This window comes from Bubalus bubalis, chromosome 11 (genome assembly GCF_019923935.1).
Source record: "Bubalus bubalis isolate 160015118507 breed Murrah chromosome 11, NDDB_SH_1, whole genome shotgun sequence".
Classification (NCBI taxonomy): Eukaryota; Metazoa; Chordata; class Mammalia; order Artiodactyla; family Bovidae; genus Bubalus; species Bubalus bubalis.
In genome coordinates this window covers 15,049,387-15,056,405 of record NC_059167.1, presented here as the reverse complement: position 1 = coordinate 15,056,405, position 7,019 = coordinate 15,049,387, and the positions used below count along the sequence as shown (strand labels likewise).

The 7,019-nt window shown below is 55.1% G+C and overlaps 1 long non-coding RNA gene across 1 annotated transcript; it reads right to left on the bottom strand.

The window, feature by feature from the left end:
• Positions 1–608: 608 nt before the first annotated feature.
• LOC123328284 lies at positions 609–6,697 on the bottom strand. Its single transcript, XR_006543128.2, has 3 exons — positions 6,347–6,697; positions 3,409–3,475; positions 609–906 (listed from the first exon to the last, which is right to left on the bottom strand). It is a non-coding gene; the product is annotated as an uncharacterized LOC123328284 (long non-coding RNA).
• Positions 6,698–7,019: the final 322 nt, after the last annotated feature.

The following is a 7,019-nucleotide window of genomic DNA, read 5'->3' as shown; positions in this document are numbered from 1 at the left end:
ACTATATCAAAGTTTTGAGTGAATATAAATTAGCAATTGAGCATTCTATTCATACTAAGTCCAACAAGTAGAATCAAAATGTCATAAATTTTTTAGCTAGGCAAAAATTAATATATTTTCTAAAATCTATGTTTATATTATATACCCTATATATATACATACACACAAAAGCTTTTCTACCATGCTTGATAAAGGCTTGAGAAAGAACAACAACCAAAAAAGAGATGGAGGACCTTTTACTTTTATCCAGTTTGTTTCACTTTTTCTATTTCATATTCAGTGACCCATTTCATTAAGTTTACGTTTTTCAGTTTCTCCAACTCAGTTTGGCTTTGTGCATTAACTTTTTGTTTTGTTTTAATTTGTACTGGAGTTTAGTTGATTTGTACTGCTGAGATAGTTTCAAGTGTACAGCAAAGTGAATGAGTTATACATATACATATATCTACTCTTTTTTAGATTCTTTTCCCGTATGGATCATTACAGGGTACTGAGTAGAGTTCCCTGTGCTAAACTGCAGGTCCTTATTAGTTATCTGTTGGAGGAAGAAAAGTTGGGAGTTATATCAATCCCAAACTCCCAACTTTTCTTCCTCCTTTTTTCCCCCATGGTAACCATAAGTTTGTTTTCTACATCTGTGACTCTACTTCTGATTTTAAATGAGTTCATTTGTTCAATTTTTGTAAGATTCCACATATAAGCAACATCACATGGTATTTGTCTTGTCTGACTTGCTTCGCTCAGTACGACAATCTCTAGGTCCATCCATGTTGCTGCCAATGCCACTGTTTTGTCCACTTTTATGGCTGAGTAATACTTCAGTGTATATATACCATATCTTCTTTATCCACTCCTCTGTCGATGGACATTTAGGTTGCTTCCACGTCTTCGTTATTGTAAATAGTCCTGCAATGAACATTGGGGTGTATGCATCCTTTTGAATTATGGTTTTCTCCAGACATATGTGCACTAACTACATCCTCTCAGGAACCCTGTGCGGTGAGGTCTGTGATCATCCGCATTTTATAGCTGAGGGAATACAGACATGGAGACGTTGAGCATCTCACCCAAAGTCTTCTGCTAGTAAGAAGCAAGGCTGAGATTCAGACCTACATCAGCTCTGTAACCCTGAGCTGGTCACTCATCCTCCCTGAGTCTCCATCTCCTTATCTGTTAATAGCATGATAATGGTACCCACTCCCCCACAGAGTTGCGTGTGAAACGCTGAACCCCAGGCCTGGCACAGAAAGTCCTTAATATAAGCATGCCCTCATCACAGCGGAGTTCCTCTCCTCTGAGGGAGGTCTGCAGGGAGCTGAAGGTCCTGCAGGCACCTTAGGAGCCAAACTGAGCAGCCATCTTTGAAACACCCAAGTACTGGGTCTTTGAAACACGGCGGGAAGCATTCCAGTCTCAGGCTTTGGTTTAACTCTTGAGTGAAATCAAAGGAATATGTCCAGAATCTTAAGAACTAGGGGGAGGCAGGAGGGCCAGGGACCAGGAGCGTGCTGTGGGCAACACGGGATGAGGTGGACATCTGGCCTTTTTCTTGGTTCCTAAGATCTGAAGCCCCTTCCTGGGCTGGGAGGGTCCCACCCTACAGGCTCTGGGAGGGGCAGCTGGGACTTGTAGCTTGGACCTACACCAGACACACGCACTCTGGGCTCGATTCAGGAGCTGGCAGCCGAAGAAGCTAAGGCCACAGAGACCTCCCTCTGGCATCTGTGTCTGTGTGGTTGGATGGAGCCCCTGAGCTGTGGTGGGGAGGAGGGGATGGTTCTGAGTGCCACCCACGGGTCAGCGGTGCCCGTGGTGGCAAGCTGTGGTGTCCTCAGGGGACCAGGCTGCCCTGCCAAGCGGGGACCTGGCTTGGGATTGGTTTTGTTTGGTTTAGTTTTTAAACAAAAGAAAGCAATGATTGGCAAGGCAAGCCTGTGTCCTAAACACTGACCTTGAACTAAAGGGAAACGGTGACCTTGAACTAGAGGAAAGGGACAGCACTCCTTCAGGAAGCAGATGTTCTGAAGAAGAAGAGAAACTGAGGGTGCTGGGGTGGGGTGGGGGAGCGGCTTCCGGGGCTCAGCCTTTTAAGGAGGGACAGTGTTGTGATCCTGGGAGACCTCTCTGCTGTTTTGCCACCTCTTAGGGAGTCTGTCTTAGAGAGTCCCTTGGACAGCAAGGAGATCAAACCAATCAATCCTAAAGGAAATCAGTCCTGAATATTCATTGGAAGGATTGATGCTGAAGCTGAAGCTCTAGTACTTTGGCCACCTGATGCGAAAAACTGACTCCTTAAAAAAAAGATTCTGATGCTGGGAAGGCAGGAGGAGAAGGGGACGACAGAGTATGAGATGGTCGGATGGCATCACCGACTCAATGGATGTGATTTTGAGTAAACTCTGGGAGTTGGTGATGGACACGGAGGCCTGGCGTGCTGCAGTTCATTGGGTTGCAAAGAGTCAGACAGGACTGAGCGGCTGAACTGAAGCTGACTGGCTGGATGTGCCTGGGATGAATGAAACTAGCCCTGGTGTGTGCACCCATGTGCTATGGTATAACGTGAAAAGAACAAGTCTTTTCCCCAGTTTCTAGCACGTGCTTCAAAAAGCCCTTGGAATTTCCTGAGGGGAGTGCCTTTGTTATGCTAATGAGGGGTCTCAGGGTGGGCCCCACCTAGATAGCTTCCTAGATAGACCACAGGTGTGAGCTGACCGGTTGTTCAGCCAATAGAAGGACAGGGAGCTGGAGACTGAGTCACTCATTAGGCAGCGTTCAATCAGGCCCGCCTACACCGTGAGAAGTAATGAAACCCCAATGAAAACGCTTGACACGGGGGTGGGGGATTCTGGGGAGCATCCTGGGAGGTGACGTGCCCCAACTCCACACCCTCTCCCCCAGGTCTTGCCCTGCAGGCCTCTTCATCTGGCTGCTCCTGAGTTGTAACCTTTATAAAATAAATGAAACTGCCATCAACAGAACAGCACTTAAGCAGTGAGTTCTGAGGGTTTAGGGTAGTGAATTACCAAACCTGAAGGGTCATGGGAACTCACTACTTTGTTTCTGGCTGGTCAGACGTGCTGGTCCTGGGGAACCCCGCTTGTGGCTGGAAGCACAGTGGGGTAGCGTGTGGGGGACCCAGTGCTTAACCTGTGGAGTTGACGCTAACTCCATTAACTGCATTGCGGCAGACCCCAGGTGACGTCATCCCAGGTGCAGCAGAAATGGAAGATGTGTACGCAAAGACACGCTCGCATCTGAATTACAGGGCATGGTATGTGTCCTTGAATGTGTCCACGCCCAGCAGGAAAGGCTTGCCTGTGTACTAACCCCTAGACCCGCCTGCCAGCATCCTAACAGCAAGGTTTCAATGCAGCCGCTCCTGGGGGTGTACCACTCTCCCGGCTGTACCTCGATCTTGCCAGCAGAGGGCGCTCCAATCCCACAAGTCCTCTGACTCAGGACCGCGGTCTCAGCTCTAAGGCAGGGTTGGGGAAAAACACTAAAAGAAAACAGGATTCCAGACTGGCTCAGGGAAATCAAATCCTTACTGTTGTTTAGTCTCTAAGTCGGGCCCAGCTCTTTTGAGATCCATTCGACTGTAGCCTGCCAGGCTCCCCTGTCCTTGGATTTTCGCAGGCAAGAATACTGGAGTGGGTTGCCGTTTCCTTCTCCAGGGCATCTTTTTGATCCAGGGATTAAACCCATGTCTCCTGCATTGCAGGTGGATTCTTTACCACTGAGCCACCTGGGAATTCTTACTGGGTGCCTGCAAAAAGGCAGCAATGCAGCTGGCTTCAGCAACACAGGAGTGGCCTGGGTCAGAACCCTCAGTCTGCCCCCTCACCGTCGATGCAGGTTCTTGAAGCCTGAGCTTACAAAACAGGGGCCCTCTTTTTTTTTTTTTTTTTTTAGGGGCCCTCTTTAAAAAAAAAATACAAATTTACAAATATGATGTCAGGCATAGTACACTCATCCCAGACTGGACCGTGAGCCCCTGGAGTCTGGGCTGAACTGTCCACACGTAGACCCCCACGCTGAGCACCATTCCTGGGGCAGAGCAGGGGGGAAACGCAGAGATACTCAGTGGACACAGTCAAAGATGGGAGAACAAGCAAAGCGGTCCCTGCTCTCAGCAGCCCCGCTGCGGGGTTTCCTGAGAACTGTTCCCGCAGACACGCTCCCGGGCACCCTGGCAGTGCCCGCTGCAGACGTGTTTGGGGTGAATGCCCACAGAGGCTCCCAACAGCAGGATGACTGGCCCCGAGCTGTGGCTCCAGCCAATCGGTGGAAGCAGACGCTCCAAGGGCACCGGGAAAGCAGGGGACTGGACACCCGTTGGGAGATCCCCAGGGCGGATCCGCAGGGAAAAATCCACACGGGTGTTTCTTCCAGAAGAGGCCCCCCTGGTGACACACTCCCTGGCCCCCGAACCTCACAGGGACGGACTTCCCAACTGCCGCGACCCCGGCCTCACAGAGCTGGGGAGGCAATAAATCAGCCAGGAACCAGCCAGCTCGGGGTGGGGGGGTGTCTCCCGTGAAGGAGCCTCAGTGGTGGGCACCCTGACAGAGTGGTGGAGAGGGTGACCCCACACTCAGTTCTGCCCCCCTCCCAGCCCCTGGCCAATGCAGAGCCCCAACTGGCCCTACTCTGGTCCAGCAGGGGTGAGGGGCAGGCCAGGGGGTAGGGGTGCAGGCTGGGCGTCCCGCCGACCCATGTGGCACTCCTGACGCAACCCCTTCCCACCTTCCCTTGTTGGGGGTCTTACATGTGCCAGGCCCTGTGTGTGGCACCAGGGTCAGAGCCTTGAGCATCTCCATGGGCCAGATGTGAATTCAAGGGGCAGCTCCACTCAGGGACACAGGGCTTAAGCCCAATCAGAGAGGCAGACGTTGATCAGACAGGCACGCCAACAGGGCCACTCTGATGACTGCCACAGAAGAAGGGCAGCGTGGGGACAGCGAGGCAGCCCTGTGGCCTAGAACCAGCTTCCCAGCTAATCTGACTCTCACTGTGGCAGTAACAGTGAGACCTGCCGCCTACGGCTTCATGAGAGCCGATGGGACCCCGCACAGAGGCCGCCGGGGACCCCGGCCAGGCCCTCCGTGCACCCTAAGCGGAGGGTGCCGCGCTTTCTCATCCCTAGGCTGGTGGGAGCCTGGGGGCACGGCTGCAGTCAGAAGGAGCTCGCCCAGGCTGTGGAGGCCAGGGCAGAGGAGCGGGGTCAGGCCCACCTTCCCTCCGGAGTCAGCCTTCCCCTGCAACTGGAGGGCCGGCTTCCCGCCTGCTCCCTGACCTTGGCCAGCCGCCTCTGCCAGAGCCCAGCACAATTTCCAGGTCAGTACACTCCTGGATCGGGCCCCACCGTCCCCCAGCGGCAGTCATCCTGCCAGGGGGCGGCTGAGCCAGCCGCTGTGCCGGGGAGACCAAGAACAAAGCGACCGGGCTTGGCCGGGCGGATGCCGGGTCTGCAGCTGGCGAAGCCACCCTGAACACCTCCCTCGCCCCCGGCTCCACCTCCCATGCAGAGGGGACGGTCCTGATGGAGATCTGAAGGCTAGGGCGGCAACCACCCCACCACCGAGTCCTGCCCAGAGCCCTGGGCCGCTGAGGGGAGCCTGGGCTCAGCCACCCCCACCATCCCTCCTCCCACCATCAGGGGTGGGGGAGTTCCCAGGCCCTTCCTGCTGCCTCAGTTTCCCCGGGGGGGAGGTCAGGATGGGGCATCACTGATGACACTGATTTCAGCATGAGATGTGAAGGAGCAGAGGAGGGGGTTGGCGGGGGGTCTGGGGTTTCCTGGTCAGATCTGCCTTCCAGCCAAGGTCCAGGAGACAGACGGGGTGGTGCCTCGAGGGCCCAGGACTTTCTGGGAGCAAGGCTGGTTTCATGGGTGCGGCCTGTGTGGTCACAAGGGATGGGGGGCTCCATAATTAGGAAGCCCTGGGGCTTGGTTTCCTGCTCTGCTGTCACGTTCGTCAGACTCTTAATAATTTTCTAACAGATATAGCCCCACAGACTCTGTGGCCGGTCCTGCCTGACATTGGCACACCAAGAGCCGTCCCATCTGGGGGACAGAACTGGGGGGTGCTGGAGCAGCCAACCACCACCTCCCACCCCCTAAACACTCCAGTGATGATGAAGACACCAGAGGCCTCCTCTCGACTTTGGCCAGGTGGAACCTATGATTCTGGAGGGCAGGGTAGATGCAGAGCAGCCCTAAGCTCAGCAGGGGCAGGCGAGGCCAAGGTCAGGGGAGAACTCACCCCTCCCCCTTTTCCCCCTCCCCCCCTCCCCACAATAGGGGAGGGGGAGCCCTGACCACCCCTTTGAGCTGAGTTCTCACCGGTCCATCAGAGGATGCTGCGATGCCTAGGCAGGCGGGCAGAGACACAGGCCCGAGGCGGGAAGGCTGCAGCCAGCAGGACCAGCCCAGGGCCCCCGCTCTGGCCTCCAGTCTCCAGCCAGGAGGTAATTCAGAAATTCCTCCAGAATGCTGCCCGGGCCTGCTGGCCTCATCGCCCCAGCCTAAACCCGCCCGCCTCAGCTGCCTGACTCCTGGTTTCCACTTCCCAGAGGCCAGCGGCTGCTCCCGCCCCCTCGCTCACAGCTGGTCCAGGGTCCGGGAAACCAGCTGGCAGGCAGGGAACTGGCCCTGGGTTCCCCGGCTCCACAAAAGAGGGCAGAGAGGAGGCCCAGCCTGGTCTGCGGGGTGGGGAAAGAGGCGAGACTGAGCCTTGGGGATCTGCCCGAGGCTCAGCCTGGAGCCTGGCCCAGTTCTCAGAAGCCAGCCTGGCGGAGTCTTGCCCTTCCTGGCAGAAGGCTCCAGGCAGGAGCCAGGAACCCTGGGCGGGCCCTAACCCAGCACCCCAACCTTCTGTGCCCAGAGGGTGAGAACTGGGCTACCCCACCCCCACCCCAGGCTCCTTCCCCAGCATCTCCCAGGATCCCAGGATCGCTCACCCCCTCCCCATCAAGAAGCAGATTTTCTCAGGGAGGCTGGGAGAGGCTGGAACCCC